Genomic DNA, 24,065 nt, shown 5'->3' on the forward strand with positions numbered 1-24,065 from the left:
CCTTGTCCATCGAGAGGGAAGCCGTCCAGGACCAGGCAAGGTCGTTTGGTCCGGAGGCTCCTGACCTGGGACCTTCAGGGCACCCCTCAGCCTCTTTTTCACATGAACTTCAAAAAGCTTTAACATTTCAAAACTTTTATATTCACTTTAAAGATGGCCCAATAACTTAAAAGTTTCTTTGCCTTTTGGCTGGAAATATGCAAGTATGTGAATTGGGCATGTAACACCAACACTTCTTTCTTTCCCCCTAAAATTGCGCATCGTAAGAGGGACAAATACATCTTTGATTAGTGAAAAGTGAGAAAACAAATTATTTTATAATTGCGGTTTACTTAAGAGAAAAAACAAAAACTTTTAATGTATTAATAATTTTTGGACAGCATAATAATCATAGCAGCGGCAAGTATTTTTTTTTTTTTGGCAGGTGAGGAGACTGCAGTTGAGCGAGATGAGCAAGGATTTGGCTTGCTGTGCCTGGGGTTGGGGGGGGGGGGGTGAAGAGTCCAGACAGGAACACTGGTGGTCTGCCGTGCACAGCCCCACACTACTCCCACTGTATCACCACGCATACCATGTCTTAAACTTGGATTCTTTTAGAAATACTTAAAGAGCAAAAAAGATTTAAGACAGAACTTAGCATGTGTAATCACTTGTATGAAACGGTCAGTCTTTGTCATTGGAACAAGACAACATTGTGCTGGTGCTTCTGCGGTTTTGTTCACTCATGGGAGACTGATGGCCTGTGCGCGCGCCCCTTGAGGTCGAGTGGGCGCTGCTGGCTAACTCCCTGCGTCCCTTTGGAACAGGTTTCACATCCTTGTATTTAGTTTTTGCAAGGTCTGTCCTTTTACTTTGTAACAACAAAAACTGCACTGGTGAGAAGCCACACTCCGCATCAAAAAAGAACAAAGAACGACTTAAAAGAGAGTTCTAGAAGGATGCTGAGGCACGGGGGTCTGTTTAACGTTAAGAAGATCACTGCTTCATGTTTCTCCAGCACTGGAATGGAGTCCCCGTGTCTTATAAAAGGGCATGCTTATTTCAGAATGAGAACCAACTCAATAGTCCCACTATCTTATCAGTACAACTGGGATCTCCTGCTGGAGCCCTCTTAAAAGATAATTTATAGTTCTTCTTGACCTCATCTTTTCTTGAGTTTTTTCCCTAACACTAGCTTAACAGGAAAATTCTCAGGGCTTATGGCTGTGTGAGTGATTGGAAAGAGCAACATCTGCAAATAAAATTCCAAGCGAGACTAATTCCCACGTGGACAAGGAAGAGAATGCCCCACTGAAGATGTCAGAAAGCAGACAGACAGCCTTTCCCAATGCACTCCAACGGATGAACTGCAAGGCTGCTTGTGGGTATAAAGGAAGCTTTGCAATCACTCTCTCTGATTCATTGGCTATTTTAAAGTTACTCTGGAATTCATTTCTTGGGTATTACTCAGCATCATTTCTCCCTTCCCAACCTGATACCTAGGTATGTCCCCCTCATCAACTGAATGAGTGGAATCAGAATGTATTAAAATATCACTCTGATGTGACATGGCATTCAGGAAGTTATCTGGGAATTACTATGAAGGTTGGGAAAGAGATGGACAGTCACATTTCTTCAGGAAAACAAACAAACAAACAAACCACAAAGTCGAGTTTTGCTTTCCCTCTTCTGTCCTTTACTGTGAAGAGATTAGCCTCCCCCCTCCCCCACATGAAAATTCTAGAGGACATCTATTTCTTTCCAAATTTGTGTCAGCTTAAAAAGTTTGTGTGACAGCTTGGATAACATCACCTAGAGTTTCCATTATAGTCTGAGAATTACCAGACAAAAATATATCTCGGGGAAACCCAAACTGCAATTGCGTAAGATCCTTTTGTATTCACAAAGTTAGTTTAAGAAGGTCTCTTGAGAAGAAGTCCTAAGGACCTAAAATACAACTAAAGTCCAGATTCCTTCTATAAGAAGAATGCCCTATCTTCTTAAAATCTCAGCAAAATTGCTCATTAAGACACTCTGGTCTGCACTCTGGGGATGTTTATGATAGCCGGGAGGGGTGCGCTATTGTTATTCCCATTTTGCACACAAAGAAACGAAGTTCAGAGACAGAAGGTAATTTACTAGAGTCCCAGAGCTACTTAGGGTGGCTGAGACTTTAAATCCGGCTTGTGACAGTATTGGTTGTTCTTCTCACTGCACAGATGTGATTATTTTCAATAAAGAGATCTCACAAACCACCTACCCCCACCCCTGTGCAGATGCCCAAGGCACAGCCTCACCAACAGACCTGCCCAGTTTGGAGCCCTCCAGAAAGGGAGGCCATTCACGAACAGTTTAACAAACATAAATATGACAAAAGCTATGGTCAGTGACTTAAAAAATGCTTTGATAGCTTTGTGGACCAAAAATATAAGTATTATCAAACTCCACATTCCACACCAACAAATTCAACATTCACACAGCCAAACACCTCCTTTGGGGTCCGGTAAAGATAATTTGGCCGTTTTCCTCTGGCATTTCATGGACAAACATGTCAACAGTGCCATGTCCCCTTCAGATGCTCAAAGCACATTTCTGCACCTCCCCCTTCCCTGGTGGGGTGGGGTGGGGGGGGTGTCCCTCCACCTCAGCCCTTGTCCATTGTACACTGAAGTACCCCGAAGTCTGGCCAGGTGCCCCTGGCTCTCTCCTGCCTGCTACCCACCTCTAACAGCACGCGTGGTAACAGTGGGTGGAAGAGGGCAGGCAAACATTAAAAGCGCCCTGGGTCACGGCCAACATTCTGGAAGAAGCCATCCTGGCTGGGGTGCAGCCTGTGAGAAATCCTTTTCCATGGCTGTACAGTCTGGACAGATGTCAAAGGTTATGTCTGGAAAGCTGGCCTCCTCCGGAGCTTGGCAGGGCAGGAGGGAGACCCACAGACCTAATTCCTTCCCTAGCTTTATTCTTTATTTTTATGCCTTTTCCTCCAAGTGGCACTTTTCTACTTCTCAAACGACCTTTGCAGGAATCATGCTTTGTTGTCTGGGCTCCAGCTCTGGGTATAAACCGGAGCCAGGCGCACACGTTCCCCTGAAATAAACTGGTGGTTACTGGCAGATCCGTCCCCACATATAACTTTATACAATCATTTGGCTGCAGATCCTAAAGGAAGCAAATAGAGAATCTAAATACACATGCAGGACACTGGAGCAGTCTGAAAAGCCCTAAACAAAGTGAAACCTGAAACAGACACGACTGTAAGAAGGAGGCAATTAGTGGCACAGATTACTGTAGACTGTTTTATGTCATTTAGAAGAAAAAAAAAAAGGATAATCAAAAGCAATCCTTAGATAGGCAGAATAACTGACGACCCAAGCAATCAATCACCACAGCACTGCCCAGAACCCAGCGCCCCGTTTCTCTTCCCTTCCCTAGAGGTCTCCTGCAAAGCCGCCCCCCATGCAGTCCCTCGTACAAGGCAGACAACCCATCTCAGCGGTAAAGCGCAGACCCTTTCTGTTTTCAAGCCCACCGCCACCACCTGAGAGAACACAGTCCGGGGGGCCAGCGGCTGGGCTACAGGGAGGTGTGTACCTAGGTCCAGGATCCAGTACTTGCAGGTGCCAGGCTGCCCGCCGCCGCGGTAGGCTGTGCTGACGGCTGGAAGCGAGTCCAGCGGATCCACTGGCTTAATTCCATTCGGCATGGTGCGGCCGGGGCTGACTCGAGGCTACAGGCTCGGGACCCCTGCCCCCAGCTATGCTTCTTGATGCCGTGGGCAGCAGGACCAGGCGTGGGTGCCCAGGCGCTCAGATGCAATCCGGGAGGGACCGCTCCCTCTGCTTGGCTGCCCCGCACTGCCTCGCACTGCCTCACCGTGGGCTGCACTGCCTCGCCGTGGGCTTCACGTGTAGGAAGAGCCAGACGCCTGGATTACTTTCTACCACAGTCACCCTAATTGGAGCTCAAGGAAAATTCTGAGCGCGCGCTGGGAGCCAGATGTTTGTGCTCTCCTACACGAGCCAGAACTGCGATTTCCTGACTCGGGGAGATGGCAAGTGACGGCCGCCCTCCCCTTGCTGGGCCCTGCCTTGGGCTTTGTGTGCCTCTCGATGGAGGGCCGCTCTGAGATGCACAGCAAACAGGGCCTTCTGATGTGCCTTGATAACAGAAAGAAACGTAATTCGGTCTGCAGCCAACTGGTTACATCACTGGGCTGCAACTCGCTCCTTGCTTATTAGAAACATCTCTTCATTCTTCCTCACAAAAAAAGCAGCCACACGAGTGAAAAGAAATAGCCTGACTGGAGATCTGTAAAAGGCGTTCTTAGGAAAGCATCTTAAAAGCTGATTTTTGTCCTTTTCAGAAACTGGGTATTTTCTTTAGCCTACAGAAATCCTCACTCTTTCTCAGCAAAGTTTCCGTGTGTTTTCTGCCCTGTCTCATACAGCATGATAGCTTCTTAGAACATCCATGTTTAACGGTCACGAAGTCTGACTTTCAGCTTCCATGTTCAGTGGATGCACTCCCTCTCCTGTGTCTCATTAATTTGAGAGGCACACAGAGAGTTCTCCAACATCCACTCTCATGGCCCAGCTCTTGCATCGGGGCAATCACCTGGAATATGGTGGCTCAGACGGTAAAGAATCTGCCTGCAATGCAGGAGATCTGGGTTCGATCTCCGGGTTGGGAAAATCCCCTGAAGAGGGCATGGTAACCTACTCTAGTATTCTTGCCTGGAGAATCCCCATGGACAGAGGAACCTCGTGGGCTGCAATCCATGGGGTTGCAAAAGAGTCAGACATGAATGAGTGACTAACTCACACACATGTCTAAAATTGTAACGTGGTCCTCTGTTACCTAAAGACTTTCTGCGGGAGATTATTGAATAGTTTCTTTCTCAGTTTAAGACAATAAGAATTATCGTTTTTAATAAAAGAATAAATCCAGGGCACCCAAAGACAGCCATCTCTGTAGTAACTCCTAAAACAAACTGTTACAAAGTGGGACTTGGCATTTATTAGGTCTCATATTCTTAAAAGACCAAAAACAAAGCCCAAGGCTGTTTTTCCTTACAAATGGTCCCATGATAGATCCAGATGGCCTACTTATGCCAGGACCAAGGAAGAGGCGGAATTCTGCACAGAGAACTTTCTATGTGAGGAAAGAAAACTTTATTACCGAATAAATAACCTTCTCTCGTTGGCAAAAGGAGCAGTACAAATTATGTCCTAGAGGAAGTCAAGCTAACTGACATTCTAGGGTTTCATTTACTATGGCCCTTATTAAATACTGCACTCTGTCCCTTTCCAAAAACACAAGACTGCCAAGCAAGGGCCATTAATTAGAACAAAAAAAATAGAGCTGTCAGGGAAATTAATTACTTTGTGTGTAATATACCTTCCCACTTGAGAGGAAGGGGATGATGTTTAAAAATGAATCAAATAATTTTGGCTAAGATATATGAGAAATTTCCTCAGTGGTTGCACCCTTCAAATTTCAAGTTTACATCTGTCAGAGGAATGTAGCACAGCAGGAAGGAGGGGAAAGAAGGAAGCTTTTCCCATGCCCTTCTTTTCCTAGTCACACAAGTGTGAAATCACAGAGTGTTTACCACATAATATGGCAGCTTGTAAAAAAAGTAAATAAATTAAAAAAAAGTGGTAAAGGCACATTATATCAACTAAAGGTACCTAACACACGGTCTCCATGTGGAAAGGGTGATCATCTAACCCCTGCGTGCCTGCAAAGTTGTGTCCGACTCTTTGTGACACTATGAACTATAGAGCCTGCCAGTCTCCTCTGTCCGTGGGATCTCCAGGCAAGAATACTGGAGTGGCTGCCACGCCCTCCTCCAGGGGATCTTTCTGACTCAGGGATCGAACCCACGCCTCTCACGTCTCCTGCATTCACAGAGGGGTTCTCTACCTCTAGCACCACCTGGTAAGCCCTGGACGGACAAACATGGAAGCAACAGAAGAGCTGCTGTGAGTTAAGTGGAAGGGATGGGAGAGAAGCTGAGGAAAAGCAATAAAGTCCAAACAACTGGCAAATGCTTCCCGCAAGTAAGTTCTGCCTCTAATGCTTGTTTCTGCCTTGGAGGTATGCTGGGGACTCTGCTCGAAGAGTCTGAAATGTGTCAAAGTGAGAAAGACCCACGTATGACCTTGGCTGACCTGGGAGGCAAAGTCTGTAGGAACCATGTCCCTGACGCTGGGAAGGAACGGGTGGTGGGGACAGACGCTGGTGACTTCAGGGAACTGGAGAGGCTGTGAGAAAAGGCAGCAGGCAGCGTGCCGGGACCAGAAAGGAAGGGACTGGGCCGCTTCAGAATGGACGGAGTGAGGCTAACGCTCCTGGCACAGAAGGAGTCTGTCTGCAGAGCGAGATCCGTATCAGGTAGGAGAGGAGGTCAGGAAACCGTGATCACAGTGTGAGAGCTGGCAGAGAAAGGAAACAGCTGAGCTCAGGGCAGGATGGATGGAGGTGAGCTTTGCAAGAGAAGGCAGACAGACATGAAAACTACCTCAATGCAGTGGGTTAAAAAACATTTTAGGCATTTGACAAAATAGGAGATACACAATGTAGAAGTTAAAGAGTGGGCTTTATGAAGGAAAACAAGAAATTCGGGGGATCCTGGCACGGCGGATGTTTTTGATAACTTCATTTGATGGCTGGACATATAATTAAAAGTGTCACCAAAGAAACAGAAGGTGAGCTGCCGAAGATGGTGCTTTTAAACCAATGTATCACCCAATGCTTCTCTGTGAGGACCAACAGCAAGGGGTGCTGGGAAGAAAAAAAAATCGAGCCTTATCTGTATGTAAGGAAAATGAGTGCTGATGCTTGGAACTGCGGTTGTCTCACACCCACCCCCAAATAAGTAAGATCAGTGAGGATCAGGTGTGTCCTCTAAATGCAAGGTAAACACTGTAGCAAATAAACTAGCTGCGCTATGGACAAAACAGAACCGCACTGAAGAGGGAGGGGAGGAAAAGAGCTCGCTAGGTGACTCTGAAAAACAGTATTTTGATTATATACTGTAAAACCAAAGACAAAAAGAATCATTAAGTTTGTGTCATGGGTTGGCAAGTGAGAAAAGGTGAGTCGAGTCCTGCAAAGCCAAGTCATTTTAGGTAAAGAAAATATTTAATTTCCAAAGAGAGAGAGAAAAAAAAAGGGCTCCTGGAACAGGACTGAGGAAGTAAGTAAATATAGCTGGGATAATGAGATGCAGGCGTCTTACTGTCAGGGAAACAGGTTCCAAGCAGGGAAAGGGGAAGGAAGGGCAGAGTGAACACTGTGCTGCTGGACAGGGGTCAGAGGCTTCAGCATGATGTGAACATATGTTTGTTACGTCTATATGAACACACACACACACAGAGAGAGAGAGATAACATGAAGATAGATATGTGTGTGCACACGTGGGTAGGTGCACATACGTGTCTGCTGAGAAGACCTAACAGTTGGTCCAGGACTGTGGCAAAGATAACACCGGATGAGTTGGGAGCATCCTGCATTGTCAGAAAGCAAGCAAGCGCTCCCAAAACTAGGCGGGTGTGTCCTGAGTACACAGAAGCCAACCCAAACGCGCTCCTAATGGCCAGAGCTAGAACAATCTGAGCAACAAAATTAGGGCAGTACTGGATAATGACTCACAGAATAAAACAAATATCCATGACTCCATATGATATAAACAGTTGAATAAATAAATGAGGCAGAGGGACCACTCCTTTTGACAAGATTCTAATGAACAAATTTTACAGGAATGAGGAAAACAGAAAATCGTCAGAAGGCAAACTCCACAGTACTAATTATTGTTGCAGGCGAGACCCACTGATGGATGCTGAAATGAGTGGGTAAACGCAAGAGGAGAAACAGAATATTTTCATAGCTTCAAAGCTTCTCCCACAAGGTATTTATTAATTTCAATGAGAAAAACTATAACTTCATAGTGGAGGGAAACCTGCAGATGCTGTTGTAACCAGGTGATCCAGGTCACTACCACTGGCAACGAGACGTCGGGGTCCTCTTGCAGCCCCAAATGACACAAAGTGGGGCGCAGCATCATTTCTGTGGTGTTCTAGGCAAAAACCCGTAAACTACATTTAATCATGAGAAAGCATCAGGTGAACTCTAACTGGGGGACATCTTACAAAATAAAAGGCGACTAATAAGTACTGATGCTGAAGCTGAAGCTCCAATACTATGGCTACCTGATGTGAAGAGTCGATTCACTGGAAAAGACCCTGAAGCTGGGAAAGACTGAAGGCGGGAGGAGAAGGGGATGACAGAGGAGGACATGGTTGGATGGCATCATCGACTCGATGGACATGAGTTTGAGCAAGCTCCGGGAGTTGGTGATGGGACAAGGGAGCCTGGCGTGCTACAGAGTAAGACATGACTTAGTGACTGAATAACAATAATACCTCAAAAGTGTCCAGTTCCTGAAAAACCAAAGCAGGTGGAGGAACTACCATGATTGGAGAAAACTAAAAATACAGCACGTGTTCTGCATTGGATCCTGAGCCAAAAAAGGACATGAAGGCAAAATCCAAAATCAGGCCTGTGGCTGGTTAACAGTGCTGCCTCGGGCTGGTTTCTTGGTTTTGGTCACTGGACCAGGGTCAGGTGACATGTCACACAGAGGAGCTAGGTAAAAGGATACAGGACTTCTCAGTACTATTTCTGCAACTTTTCCCCAAGTCTAAAATAATCGCAAAATTAAAAGATTTTAAAAATAAAAAATTGAATGCTACATTAAATAACTGTCAATAGCTAAAGAAGTTGAGAGTGTGAAAAAGTTGCTAGAGAAACAGGTTAAAATCAGAGAATTTTGTGGGGAAAAAATGTTAGGCAAATTAACGACTGGTGAATAAAGGAATCTTGATTTACTGAAAAAGATCTGAACAAATATGAAATCATCTTTTGCATGATTGTGGGCAAAATTATATAAGCCAATCTCATTCTCATGAAAATAAAGATATTTTTATTTAAATTGGTTGACAAGAAATTCTTTTGGTCAAAAATCAATGACCCACCCTACCTCAACCACTTTTCATGTAAGCTTCTCTTATGATAGTTATTCCTCAAATACTTAAAATGAGAACTTCGATGTTCAAGTGCCCGTTATTAATCTGTCCAGAAAAAATAAGACAAGATCATTTTTGCCAAAGGAGGTCTCGAAAAAAAAAATCACCCAAAGACCCCACCAGTAAAAAAAAAAAAAAAAAAAAAAAGATCCACATACAAAGGGTGCTTTATTAAATCAGAACTAAAAACAGACTTAAATGGACATCACACTCAGATGAGCCAAAGGACCTAAAGTCTTTCCATTAAGACTACAGCACTTTCTGAAGAAACAAACATCAGTCACTGGGCAGTTAAAATAGGATGAAAAAAAGCTCCTCGAAATCTTACACGCCAAACACAGGCTCCATAAAACAGCAGCAGCTAATGCTTTTGAGATGGAAACACAAATGACACAACTGTGAGGGATATTACTGAAAATTTCTTAAACTTAATAGTGTTTTCTGGAGACGTGAAACACCATCATCGCTCCTTGACAGGTTTTCAGTAGCCTATCTTCCATCCAGTCCTGAAACCTCAACCACTAGAAGCAGGCAGCACATCTGAGCACCCCACAGCTTCCTGGGGGGCCGGGGATTCCAGGCTGCTTCTCGCCCTGCCTCCCAGCCCTGGGCTCCTCCCTCCCCAGGGTTTCCTTTCTGCGCAGGGAGCCCACGGCGCTGGTCCCTCCTCCTGCACAGCTGCACCGCCGGAGTCCAGTTTCTCAGGTTCCTCGCACAAAGATGCTCCTGTTCAGAGGACGTTTTGTCCGGTCTCCCACCCCGCAGATAACACCTCCCGCTCTGGAGGGAGCGGACGGGACGACGGACCCTGCCTCTGAGGGCCCCATTCAGCACTGCATTTCCTGCCCTTTCTAGCGCAGTCGCCGACCCACAAAAGCACCTTTATTGGAGGCACTGGGGCTCTTCAACTGGGTGCCAAAAATTCGATAGGCTCCTTTTCATGGCTTCACTTACTATCTTTTCACAGATGATGTGAGTTTTTCTCTTTTACTCCAACAAAACCAACATTCAAGGACTGCTTTTTCCCCCACATTAACTCATGATGTGACCTTCTCTGTTTGCACCAGCGTGTGGATTAAGTGCAGAAAGGCCATATGAGATGGTAACCCCACAAGAGTGTTCCCGAAAACACTAACAGAAACAACAGTGTTCGAAAAAACGAGAGCGATGTTGCCAGCTCCTGACAGCCAGTACGCACCTTTCTTATCCCAATTCTGCAGAAAAACTCCCCGGGAAGGCCGTGGAGTATAGAAGCCCTGGCAGGAAGCTCTTCCAATAAAGGCAAAGTGGCAGATTTTGATTTTTTCTTTTAGGTGGGGAGGGAGCAGTAAATTCTTACTTCTGGATGCAGATTGATTTTAAAAAAATCATTTTTACTCTTGTGACTGGTTCTTCTTTTCATTGGCTGACATCCCTCATTGAGGGTGAGGTTCTGTGCTTGATGCAGGGAGGTGGGAGAGGAGTGAAGGGGCATAATGAGAAGAAAGACAGATTTCCATCAGGGGGCTTCTCCGGGCAGTGGAAAAGCAATTGGAATTATTGTCTGATGACTGAAATCAGAGAAGCTGAAACTGGGTCCTTCTCAGAGAAACCGACTGCTGGTGGTGGTGGTGTGAGTGTGTGTGGGGTGTGTCTTAGGAATGTGTGCAGCCCCAGGGAGGCAAAAGGTCTTGCGTGTGGCGGGCAAGGGAGACTGGCTTCTAGAATCGGCTCTTCCACAAATGATGGCTGGCTCTGGGCAGCTGAGTTTGCTTATGGAGACTACAGCTTCCCCACTGGACCACAGGCTCCTTCCAGCTTCTATGGAGAGCAGGGCGCACAGTGGTTAGGAACTTGAGCCCTGAAGGCTGACCACTGCCTTTTAGAATCCCATTTTCTACTGTCTACTAAGCTGGGTCAAGTTACTCTCTCTCTGCGTCCATCTTCCGGTCATCACACGGGGATGACAGCAGCATACACGGCCATCAGAGTATCCTGAGGGTTAAATGCACAGAAAAGCAGCATAGCGCCTGGCACAGGGCACGCCCTCACACATCCTGTCACTACTGTTACCTTCTGAGGCTCCACCCGTCCCTCTGCTAGAGGCTGACTGCTGTTGTTCAGTTGCTCAGTCGTGCCCGACTCTGTGATCCCATGGACTGCAGCCTGCCAGGCTTCCCTGTCCTTCACCTGTCCTTCTCCCGGAGTTTGCTCAAACTCGTGTCCATTGAGTGGGTGATGCCATCCAATCATCTCATCCTCTATCGTCCCCTTCTCCTCCTGCCCTGGATCTTGCCCAGCATCAGGGTCTTTTCCACAGTGAGGCTGACTGTGGCCCCCTCAAACTCCCGAGTTCAAGTCCTAACCCCCAGGACCTCAGAATGTAACCAGATTTGGAGACAGGGTCTTTAAAAAGGTGACCAGGTTAAAATGAAACTGTAAGGGTGGGTCTAAATCTAGTATGACTGAGGTCCTCATTAGAACAGGAAATCTAGACACACAGAGAGCCACCGGGGTGCACACAGAGGGAGAATCACGTGAGGACAAACAAGTAGGTGGCCATCTGCTCGCCAAGGAGAGAGGCCTCGGAGGAAAGTGAGCCTGCCCACACCTTCATTTGCACCTAGAGCTTCCAGGACTTTGAAGAAATCAGCGTCTGCTGTCCAAGCCATGCAGTCTGTGGTTTGTGTGAGGGCGGCCTGAGATGACCGAGGCAGCCTCTGTCCCATCTGATAATCATCTGGGACTCATTATTTTTGAGACCGAAGGAAGCTAATCTATCTCAAAAAACAGAACGTGAATATTCTTTCCTGCTAGTAAATTCAAAGTTCTACAGACTCAGGAGAAGAGGTGGGGGAGGGAGAGGATACACTTGAAGTCACAAGGCTTCAAGACTACAGAGACCAGCACGGAATTCCAGAGCTGCCAGGCGAATGAGCCTGTTTATTGAATCTCACATGTCTGAAAGGGCCCTTAAGACACAAAGACGTCTGAGCCTGGTCAGAAGAGTTTTTAGAAAATGATGACGCCCTTGAAAAATGGGCTTCCCTGGTGGCTCCGACAGTAAAGAATGTGCCTGCAATGTGGGAGACCCAGGTTCGATCCCTGAGTCGGGAAGGTCCCCTGGAGAAGGGAATGGCAGCCCACTCCAGTATTCTTGCCTGGAGAATCCCACGGACAGAGGAGCCTGGCGGGCTATAGTCCCTGGGGTCACAAAGAGTCAGACACGACTGAGCGACTAACACTTCGAATGGTCAGCCTTGTGGAATGGTCAAGCTGTCCAAATAGTCCAGCCACCGCTGGTCAGAGACCACCCTACAATGCAACTCGAAGGCCCCAGCACCAAATCATGTCAGGGGATGCCAGGGCAGCCCCGCTCGTACAGAGGGCACAGGGAAGGGGGTCAGGACCCTTCTTCCAGACAGAGAGGAGAGTTCAAAGGTCAGCCTCTTGAACTCTCTGACTGACCTCCAGCCTCCCACACTCCTCTCGCTCCTCCAAAATCTTTTCAGAGTGTCAGTAAAGAAGGAAAAAGTTGCATTGGGCAGGGTTTTAAAAATAGTATTTTTCAGGGACTTCCCTGGTGGTCCAATAGCTAAGATTCTGTGCTCCTAATGCAGGGGGCCTGGGTTCAATCCCTGGTCAGGGAACTAGATCCCACAAACCACAGTAACACCCACTGCAGCCAAATAAATAAATCAGTCAGTGAATAAATATTTTAAAAAATAGTATTTTTCAAACTTCGTTATGAAATGCTTGTGATTAGAAACTGAATCCTTCAGGAAGTACAGAGATTGTATGGAGACTTCCAAGCCCCACAGAGAGCACGGTCTCCTGAACATGTTTCTCACAGGTGACGCTGTGGTGTGGTCTGGCGTGGACGGACGGCACGACAGTCACAAACAGCTACTTCTAGACACACACACGGCACAACAGTCACAAACAGCTACTTTTAGACACATACTACAGGAGGTCACTCACTCTCTAGAAACTACCATCATTCTGCCGTTAACTGTCGAACTCCTCATTTGCACCCCTCTGACTGAATCTGCACAAAATGCAGACCCTGGTGAGGCAGTATTTATGTCAGCATTTCACTGCACACTCCTGGTGCAGAGCCCTGTGGGAAAGAAAACCTCCACCAAAGTCTCACCTCACAGGGGTCACACGGAAACGACTTTCAAGTCATTTACGCCTTTAAAGAGGGCCCTTACTCAAACGGGGCAGGCTTTTTGTTTCTAACTGGGTGAGAGAAAACTGTGGTGCTGGAGAAGAGTCTTGAGAGTCCCTTGGACAGCAAGGAGATCCAACCAATCTATCCTAAAGGAGATCAGTCCTGAATATTCACTGGAAGGACGGATGCTGAAGCTGAAACTCCAATACTTTGGCCACCTGATGAGAAGAACGGACTCATTGGGAAAAGACCCTGATGCTGGGAAAGACTGAAGGCAGGAGAAGGGGACGACAGAGGATGAGATGGTTGAATGGCATCACTGACTCAAAGGACATGAGTTTGAGCAAATTCTGGGAGATAGCGAAGGACAGGGAAGCCTGGCATGCTGAAGTCCATGGAGTTGCAAAGAGTAGGACATGACTTAGGGACTGAACAGCAAGATAAAATTAGAACTCAGCGTGTTCGGGACAGTGCAAATCTCATGACTCCGACCAAGATTTAAAAAATAGACAAAAGAAATGTCATTAAATAGCCTGTTTACTGTGATATTTTTCTGATCTAATTATTTTTTAAAAAATATTATTTATTTATTTATTTGGCTATGTTGGGTCTTATAAACAGTTGTTGCTACAACTATGTGGGATCTAGCAGGGATCAAACGAGGCCCACTGCACTGAGAACACAGAGACTGAGCCACTAGGCCGCCAGGGAAGCCCCTGATCTGATTAATTTATGATTCAAGTGATTCTGCCTCAAAAGCTTGTTTTCCATGAATGCATTTACCATTGAACCCAACAATCTCACTTGCAGAATTTCGTCATAGACAGGCCTGCATATGAATGAGAAGACATCTACACGCAGTGACCCTCTGTGACCCTGTTTATAACAGCAGCAGCCCAGGGTGCTCAGCCTTGCACGAGTTACTAAGCTAAGAGACGTGCACACGGCAAGTTCTCCCATCCATGGAAAAAGATGAGGCAGACACCTCTCTATGTACTAAAAAAGGTATGGCTGAGTGACAAAGTCAGGGCAAAATCCGCTCCCTTTTAGGTAGGAAAATGGAAGGAGTGAACAGTGAACACAGGCTTGCATGTGCCCCACACAGCACCAGATGCAGAAATGAGTAACGAACACAGATGGTGATCCACGTGTGGCCGATGGGACTGTGGGAACCAGACTCCTCAACTTACACTGTTTCAGTTTTATTTTTGAACCATGTGAAACATCTAAAAATAAGTTTTAATATTTGATATTTCTTCCCTTATTTAGTAACAAAGTTCTGAATGTGAGGGTCGCTGAAATGGTATGTAAAAGTTTTGTACCAATGTACATTTTTCTGGACACAGGTACCATTGCTTCTATCAGATTAGATCAGGACCTGCTGCGACAGACTCAGCCTGGGTCTCTGCAGATGTTTTCCGTTCTCCATGTCATTTGCAGCTCAACTATCAGGTTGCTGTTGCTCTTGTTCAGTCGCTAAGTTGTGTCTCTTTGTGACCCCACGGACTGTAGCATGCCAGGCCTCCCTGTCCATCACCATCTTCCAGAGCGAGCTCAAACTCATGTCCATTGAGTCGGTGGTGCCATCCAACCATCTCATTATCTCCCTTTTCTTCGGCTTTTAATCTTTCCCAGCATCAGAGTCTTTTCCAATGAGCCAGCTCTTCACATCAGGTGGCCAAAGTATTGGAGCTTCAGCTTCACCATCAGTCCTTCCAATGGATATTTAAGCATGATTTCCTTTCGATTGACTGGTTTGATCTCCTTGCTGTCTAAGAGACTCTCAAGAGTCTTCTCCAGTGCCATAATAAGAAAGCATCAATTCTTTGGCGCTCAGTCTTTATGGACCAACTCTAACGTCCATACATGACTACTGAAAGGACCATAACGTTGACTAGACGGAACCTTTGTTGGCAAAGTGACGTTTCTGCGTTTCAGTCACAGCTTTTTTTTGTCATAGATTTTAGACCTACCCTATCTAACAGGATCTACAGTCAAATCTTTCAAAATTCTGTTAATGTTTCAGCTTTAGGCACACAAAGTAATCACAAAACCATCTCACACTTCTCAGAACAGAGAAAGAAACACAGGGGCCAAAGCCAAATGGGCTTCAGTTTTCCCAGCACACACTCCTCCACTGGTGTGCACGTGCTGTTTTATCAGGTGTCCTCGGAGTCGCGACCTAGTAAATACTATCAGGAAACAAGTGTCACCGACTCTGGCTGAAACATACATGTACATCCCCCTCCATGGACAGTGTTTATTCATTTTCAAAATATTTAATGAAAACCAGTGCACCAAACACATCATCTCCCTGTAACCTTTCAGAGCTTCAGGAGATACGAATTAAGAGTGAACACATTTAAAAGAGAAACCCCAGGCTGTCTAATGAATGGCAAAGTCTGACACGTGCGCATGTCATAAGGGAGACAGTTAAAGCAGGGTCCACAGAGAGGCAGGAAGCAGTCCCCCTGCCTGGCTCTGAGTCACCCTTGTGTGAACAAGACACAATTTTCCCCGGTGATCTCTTCTCCCTGACTACGTCTCCTGCCCTAAACACCGTGCCATGGTCGTCTGTGGGAAGACGGCCTGCTGATTCATTGTTTATGGCTTCGCTATATATATAATTTCGCGATCATCTAATATAGATGGTGTCAATACCTTCTCAGGTCTTCTTCCTGTTTTAATAAACACCTTAATGTGAAGACGGAGCATGAAAATACCTCCACCATGAAGCATTCAACACAGTCATGGCCACTTGTGTGGCTCCATAATTATATGCTGCACAGAAAACACGCCTTAATCACAGGTCTTGGGCCGATCCCCTCGCCCTGGATCCACCCTGGGGCTCAGAGGAGGGACTAAGTCTTTGTTCTTGGGGCAACTCTCTGTTCCTCAGTTTTTCTTCCCACAGGGATTTATATTAGCAGCTGTTCAAACAGACCAAAAAGTGCTCTTTTCCAAGCTAATTTTTTAAAACATTATATAGATCCCCCATTATATATATTTTTAAAGAACGTGTGGCAGATACAGGTTTGAATGTCTGTGCTTTGGCGTGCCTGGGGTGGCTATGCTTTCTAATTAACAGGGACCATCTGGCACTAAGCAGATGCCTAAATACAGCAGAACCACAATAGACGCAACTAAGATTTTTAAAATCACTAAAGCCTTTTTGGGGCTTCCCAGGTGGCACTAGTGGTAAAGAACCCACCTGCTAATGCAGGAAACATAATGAGATAAGGGTTCAATCCCTGAGTCAGGAAGATCCCCTAGCGGAGGGAATGGCTACCCACTCTAGTATTCCTGCCTGGAGAATCCCATGGACTGAGGAGCCTGGTGGGCTATATACAGCATCTCAAAGAGTCAGACAGGACTAATGAGACTTATTGGGAAAGCCTTTTTAATGTCTTGTCTTACACTTTCCTAAAAGGCGTGGGTCATCTAAAAGTCATAAGCAGTCATGTGTGGTGGATTAGATTCATCCTTGGGGCAGCGGGTTTCACGATGTAGGGAAGATGATACTTGGGTTGAACAAACATAAGCCCAGCTGTCTCAAAATCCTTGGGGAAACGTAAGAAGCCTCGGTCCCAGAGCTCCATCTTTTTGTGTATACATTTCTGGTGAAGGTAGAGAAGCAAAGGATGAGGCCTTGGCCCTGTGAGCAGAGTTCAGGCTTCCTCTCAGGAAGGGGTGTCTCTCGGCCAGGTGGGCTGTCCTGGGAACTGGGAAGGTGGTCTGGATCAGGGTGAGGAACCTTCAGTTCAGTTCAGTCGTTCAGTCGTGTCTGACTCGTTGCGACCCCATAGACTGCAGCATGCCAGACCTCCCTGTCCATCACCAACTCCTGGAGTTTACTCAAACTCATGTCCATTGAGTCGGTGATGCCATCCAATCATCTCATTCTCTCTCATCTCCTTCTCCTCCTGCCTTCAATCTTTCCCAGCATCAGGGTCTTTTCCAATGAGTCAGTTCTTCTCATCAGGTGGCCAAAGTATTGGAGTTTCAGCTTTAGCATCCGTCCTTCCAGTGAATATTCAGGACTGAACCTTAGCAACTGCTTACATTCTGAGCAGGGGAACCGCTTTAATATATACCCTCCGGGCTGGGGCTCGCCAAACCCAGATGATGGGCACTGGCTGGGAATGCAGGTGAGGCCTGGGGTTCCTGAGAGAGCACACACCAGTGGCCTCTGAGTCCTCCCCTTCCGCCACCTGCAAATCTGTGGTGAGTCCTGTCACCTGGTCTCACCTGTACAGCATGGGGCCAAAGGGCACGGGAACTGGTGGGTGCCACGAGCAAGTGGGCAGAGCCACGACCTCCCAGGGCTCGGATGTGGACAGGGAGTTGAAGGAAGGGGCCAGGTCAGGAGAACAGCCCTGGACGGGGCGTGGTGGGGCCTCAGACACTCCTGCAACTTGGGCCTTAAGGGAAATGTGTCCCAATTTCATCCTCCCGTAGTGGCTGTGTCAGCAGTTACCCTGAGAATCAGAGGTGGAACTTACAACCTCCAGACCCAGGATCTGGGCACTTCATCCATTCATTCATCCATCACTGCTTCATTTGTTCTAAGAAACTGCACGTGATTCTGAGTGTAACCCAGTCTCGATGGTATGTCCCTTTCTCACAGTTTTGAGTAGTGGCCCCGTGGGTTTATCTAAGGAAGGTTGTGTATCTTGAAAGTGAAAAAACACAGGACAGAACTGGACAAAGTGGATCATGACAAATGGTTCTCACTTGCCAGTGAACGCCCCGGCTGAGTCCACCCCCCAACAAGTTACAGGCCTCCACGTAAAGGCCCTGTGACCTGCATTCAGGGTCCCGGCTCCCTGCCCCTCGTCAAGCCCGCTGTTTACAGCCCGTGTTCCTTGTACTTTCCCCGTCACATCTGTAAGTTTAGCACTATTACTGCACCCGTTGTTCCTATTAGCACCTTCTCAGGTTCTTTCGGTGAGTTCCCACGCGGCTCCTTGTGTGTCTTCGGTGGCCCCTGGAGTTCATCTCGTGCAGACTTTCTCAGGTTACCCTAACTTTAGCCTTTATGTTGAAATACTTGTTAATGGCTCCCTCACCTCCACAGACTCACTGGATACATTCATTTTTTTCTTGAAGGGTTTTACATTTGGTGAGAAGAGACAGAAACGTCAGGTAGGTGTGAGGGACTGAGAACCAACTCCCCCTTCCCGTTATTTGAGGACCTCACCAGGGGAGAAAGAGGGTACGTGTGCACTCAGCGTGTGTGTACACGTGCACACGAGTGTGAGGGGAAAGGCTCTGTGGGACGTATTAGGAAACTGGGACTTTATTCTGTGACCAACAGCAAGTCACAGAAGAAATGTTAAGCAGGAGCCCAGGACGACCAGGTTTATGTTTCGGCTGCAAAAAGAGGGTGAGAAGTGAAGCTGGGAGACCTAGTGGGGAGGAGACAAGGTGGCGATGGGTGAAAGAGAACAGGCTTGAAAGGTACTACCTGCTGTTGTTGTTCACTCAGTTATGTCTGACTCTTTGTGACCCCGCCGACTGCTGCACACCAGGCTTCCCTGTTCATCACCAACTCCTGGAGTTTGCTCAAACTCATGTCCATTGAGTTGGTGATGCCATTCAACCATCTCATCCTTTGTCACCCCCTTCTCCTCCTGCCTTCAATCCTTCCCAGCATCAGGGTCTTTTCCAATGAGTCGGCACTTTGCACCAGGTGGCCAAAGTATTGGAGCTTCAGCTTCGGCATCAGTCCTTCCAATGAATATTTAGGGTTGATTTCCTTTAGGATTGACTGGTTTGATCTCCTTGCAGTCCAAGGGACTCTCAAGAGTCTTCTCCAGCACCACAGGTACTATTCAGATAAAAGTAACCAAATGTGGAGGCTTCCCTAGTGGCCTCAGTGGTACAGAATCTGCCTGCTGATGCAGGAGATGTGAGTTCAATCCCTGGGTTGGGAAGATCCCCTGGAGAAGGAAATGGCAACCCAGTCCAGTATTCTTGCCTGGGACATTCCATGGACAGAGGAGCCTGGTGGGCTATAGTCCATGGGGTTGCAAAGAGTCAGACATGATTTAGAGACTAAAACAAGAACAACAACAAAATGTGGTGAGCATGCTCAAAAATCAAAAAACAGCACCATCATATGACCCAGCAATTCCACATCTGGGTGTACTTCCCAAAGCATCCAAAGACAGAGCAGCACTATTCACAAAGGTCCAAAGGTGGAAGCACCCCGTGTCCATCAACAGATGAATGGATAGCAAGCCGTCACCTATCCATATGGTGGAGTACGAGTCAGCCTTAACATGGAAGGACACTCTGACACAGGCTAAACAGGGATGAGACCTGACCAAGACAATCCTACTGAGCATCGTCCATCCTGTCTTTACTGCTCCTGGGCAATGCCGCCAGGCTGGGGCCCTGCCCTGCCATGGCGATGCCCGCTGAGTTCTCACCCCAACCCCAGAGCTAAGCTCTCACACCCCCTCACGTGTGGTTGTGAAGGCAGAGCACAGCTGACCCACCTAGGCTTGCCTTGTTGGGAATATAAACAGATTTCTGAGATTCCTGTTTACTTTCCGGGCCAAGACTAAGTAAATAAACAGAGAACAGTGACAGCTCTCCTCATTGAGACAGTGGGACAGGAAAAAAACCCCTCGGATTTTCTAAGATTTTCTGAGATAATTCCGGGACCCTGTATCAGCAGTCAATCAATGATGACAAACAGGGTGGGAGGTGGCGGCCAGCGCGTCTCAATCCGGCTGGCTCAGCGGACTCGCCAGGGGCCCAGCCCCTGGAGATGCTGATGGGGTGGGAGGTGGGCTGGAGGGGCACAGGGACTCACTGAGGCCTCGCTCTGCTCAGAGTGGCTGCTGTCTGGGCGCCACCCGTGCCTGAGAGGCTGCGATGGGGGGTGGCGGCCGGGGCAAGACGAGAACGAGACTCCAGGGCCGCCTGCCGGCAAACACTGCTCCACGGCAGTTCGCTCGCATGAGCCCTTCCCATGAATATTGTTCTCACTGGAGTCTAGTTTCAAACACACACAAGTATCTCCTTGAAGAACAAATTGTACAATTATTCTTATTGCTCACTTAGATCAGTTAATTCTATCCTCCCCCACATCACCCAGGGGACACACAGCGTGGGACAAGGGGCTTGTGAGTCAAGTGCAAGTCGCTCAGTCGTGTCTGACTCTTTGTGACCCCATGGACCACACTGTCCAGGCAATTCTCCAGGCCAGAATACTGGAGTGGGTAGCCGTTCCCTTCTCCAGGGGATCTTCCCAACCCAGGGATTGAACCCAGGTCTCCCACATTGCAGGTGGATTCTTTACCAGCTGAGCCACCAGGGAAGCCCTAAGCTCCCAGGGATTCTCATCGTCCAGCACATTCCAACTCCAGCCCTGCTGAAAAGCACCAAGGCCCTGGCAGTGCTCAGTGAGTACTGGGCCTTTTGGGCTGACCTGAGTATTTATACTCACAGCCACACTGCAATTCTTAAAAATCACACACAACCAAACACAGAGACATTTAATCTCCACAGGCATGTTTTTCACACTGTAAATTCAAGGTGTCTGGATTGGGGACTTGTGAAAAAAAAACTGAGGCACAAAGGCTGTGAAATTTTGGACCTAGAGATTAGCAAATGTGCTTGTTCCTTCCACCTGGAAGGTCAGAGCAGCAAGAATCACAGATATTGAAGAAACTATCTTTAGAGATCAACAGTGAGTGACTAGAGACAAACTGTTGTTGTCCAGTCGCTCAGTCATGTACGACTCTTTGCAACTTCATGGACTGCAGCACGCCAGGCTTCTATGTCCTTCATTATCTCTTGGAGTTTGCTCAAACTCATGTCCATTGAGTTAGTGATGCCATCCAACCATCTCACCCTCTGTCGCCCCCTTCTTCCTGCCTTTCACCTTTCCCAGAATCAGGGTCTTTTCCAATGAGTCAGCTTTTCACATCAGGTGGCCAAAGTATTAGAGCTTCAGCGTCAGTCCTTCCAATGAGTATTTGGGGTTGATTTCCTTTAGGATTGACTGGTTTGATCTCCTTGCTATTCAAGGGACTCTCAAGAGTCTCCTCCAGCACCACAATTAGAAAGCATCAATTTTTTGGTGCTCAGCCTTCTCTATGGTCCAACTCTCACATCTGTACATGACTACTGCAAAGACCACAGCCCGCCTGTGTGATCTCGCCAAGAGGAGACCCGGAGAGTGCTGAACGTCCAGCTGCGTGGGAGGAGGGGCCATACTCAACTCCACCCTGCGTGGGTGGGGGGTAGGGGGGTCCCTCAAACCCAGCTTGGCTTTCAGAATGAGAAGGGCTCAGAAGGTGATGCGGACACCTGTGAGTAACAAGCGCCCCCAGCCTAGCACACAGAGTGAGGAGGGCTGCTGTGGGGCCTCCCAAGGGGGCAGCGGCCTCTCGTCCCGCAGTCCCTGAGGATCATTTTGGATCCTCGGTCTTTGTTGCCCTGACTACTTGCTGAAGACTCTTCTCCGACATGGAGGCCCTGGTCACTGCCTGATTTCCTGGACCTAAATGTGGACAGGAGGCTCTGGCAGAGTCTTGTCAAAGAGCCTAAGGCAGGTTCTTCCTCCCCCATCAGCCGCCCAAGTCCTAACACTGCACGGAAACAGACAACCTCAAGTTTCCCTACACGGCAGGAAAAATAAAAAGTCCAGACAGAAGGAAGAAATGGATCAGGTTCTGAGCTCCAATCTGCTAAATGCCCATTAGTTCACAACCGGTTTTACTCAACAAAGAAACACAGTCTCAGTAAAGCAGAGGGTTTGTGAAAAGCAGCAGTCATGTCTCAGGGGCTAGGAAGACACAGAGTATCAAAGAAAAGGCTCAGGGGACAGAATGGAGTTGAACCAGAAAACCAGCATAAATCCAACCTCCACAGGAGGTTTTCAGGACAAAGTCAAGTGTGATAAATACATAGTTCTTTCTGCCCAGCTAGTCTGTAATTGCGAACACTGGGAAGTAAAGAACACACCACAGGAAAGGTACATGCGAAAATAAGTCTTTCAGAGCCAATGTTATTTGTAGCTTAAGTTCACCAGGGCTCCTCTGCACATAATAGATGCACTTGGAGAAAGAGTTGGGACTTTATTTTCAACTCAGACTCAAGGACTTTAAATACATAGTGCAACCCCGGAAACACTAATGGGTAGCCCAGCACAGGCCACTGCCTGAACTCAGAGCTCAGGGACCACAGCAGGGCAGGCCCAATGCTGCCCGAACTGGGCATCACGGCAGGGCGGGCCCAACACTGCCCGAACCCAGAACCGCAGCAGGGCGGGCCCAACGCTGCCTCACAGGCAGCTTGGCCAGAAATGAAAGCAGACGCCTTGGCTCTGGGCCAAATCTGAAGATTCTCTGCCTTTCTCTTCAGATCCCTGGAGACATCACAGCCCAATTCTTCCAGCTGTGTCCTCAGGTGACGATAAGTCACATTTAGGCCCCGAGGGATCCAAGCACAGTTGGGGCTCACCCCCGAGGTGAGCCGGTCAGGAGCTGTTTCCTGTGCAGCTCCACGTAGCTCACTGGCGTGACTAACCCTCAGGAGCCAGAGAACCGTCTCCAGGACGCATCAGGGTGAGTCGAGTGGGCACAGCTGACAAACGGAGGGAGCAGCTGGGATGTCCCAATGCCAACAGGAGAGAACGGGAACATGCAGAGTACCGTGCTGCTCTCTCAGGAAGGGTGAACAAACTGCAGACCCCCCGAGTCTGCAAGAATCGGCCCTTTGCCCGTACTGCAGAAAATGAAGGCTGATACAATGTGGTTCACAGCACAGAAACTCTTCCCATTCTGCGTTTTTCTAGAAACTGAAGATCAGTGTTTCTGAGAGGCTCTTAAAAGTCTCCAATCAGCTCCTCACTAAGATGAGAGATAAAGCCAGCACTAATGAGCAGACATAGTGCATGCTGCACATTAAGGGAAAATTTTCTAGCGGCCGTCATTTAAGTAGTAAAAAGAAACAGGTGGAATTAATTTTAATAGTATATTTTCTTTAATTCACCCTATAAAATATATTACCATATCAGCATGTAATGACTATAAAATAATTGTACATTCTTTTTTCATTTTAAGCCTTGTAGTCCAGTGTATATTCTGCACTTGCAGACCAGCTCAATTCAGACAGGCCCCATTTCAAACCACATCAGTCCAGCAGTGACCACACTGGATGTTTAGATAAACAGACTTGCTAGCAGGCCATTACGGACCTGTCCTGACACATGTGGAAAAGCAGCCTTGTGACAGCTGCCTGTGTCTAAAGAAAGTCCCCAAGCAATGTCAAACGCTGTTTTGTTCAAATACCCTGCTATTTCAGTGGAAAAACACTTCTTTCAAAAGCGATCTCTCTTGTCAGAGCTTCAGACCCCTGACACTGAGCCCTGCCCAACTCCGCTTGCCTCCCTGTGGGGGTCCAGCTGTGTTCCCTCTCCAGGCAGGGAACTTGGGGGGTCTCAGATGCCCCGAGACACTTAACCAGGCTATAAAGACGGCACGGTTATGCTCTCAGGGCCTGCACACTTGACTGTCTAGTATTTAACACGAACAAAACAATCCACAATGTGAAAACCTGATTAGGGAGACGCTGAGTGTGGTCCCACCTCTCTTACCTCTTGTCAACATCACCTGGAGGAGAACACTGCCTTCTCTGTCTGCTCTGTTTATGAATGACACTGGCTTCCAAGAGAACAGCCCCGTCCCCTTCTTTAACCTGGGATCTTACAACGCGGTCAGGGAAACGAGATGATCGATGCACCTTTATTTCTGAGTGACAGGTGACATCCTCATCCTCCACTGCAGCCCCCGGGGGATGAAAAAGGCCCAGGGACGCAGTGA

The 24,065-nt window shown here is 47.6% G+C and overlaps 1 protein-coding gene across 1 annotated transcript in view; it reads right to left on the reverse strand.

Annotated features, from left to right (window-relative positions):
• The window catches only part of TRIO (trio Rho guanine nucleotide exchange factor), a 349,468-nt gene that overhangs the window by 60,231 nt on the left and 265,172 nt on the right, over positions 1 to 24,065 (reverse strand). The gene's annotated exons all lie outside the window — the stretch shown is intronic.

This window comes from Giraffa tippelskirchi, chromosome 8 (genome assembly GCF_054371585.1).
Source record: "Giraffa tippelskirchi isolate mGirTip1 chromosome 8, T2T-mGirTip1v1.2.pri, whole genome shotgun sequence".
Classification (NCBI taxonomy): domain Eukaryota; kingdom Metazoa; phylum Chordata; class Mammalia; order Artiodactyla; family Giraffidae; genus Giraffa; species Giraffa tippelskirchi.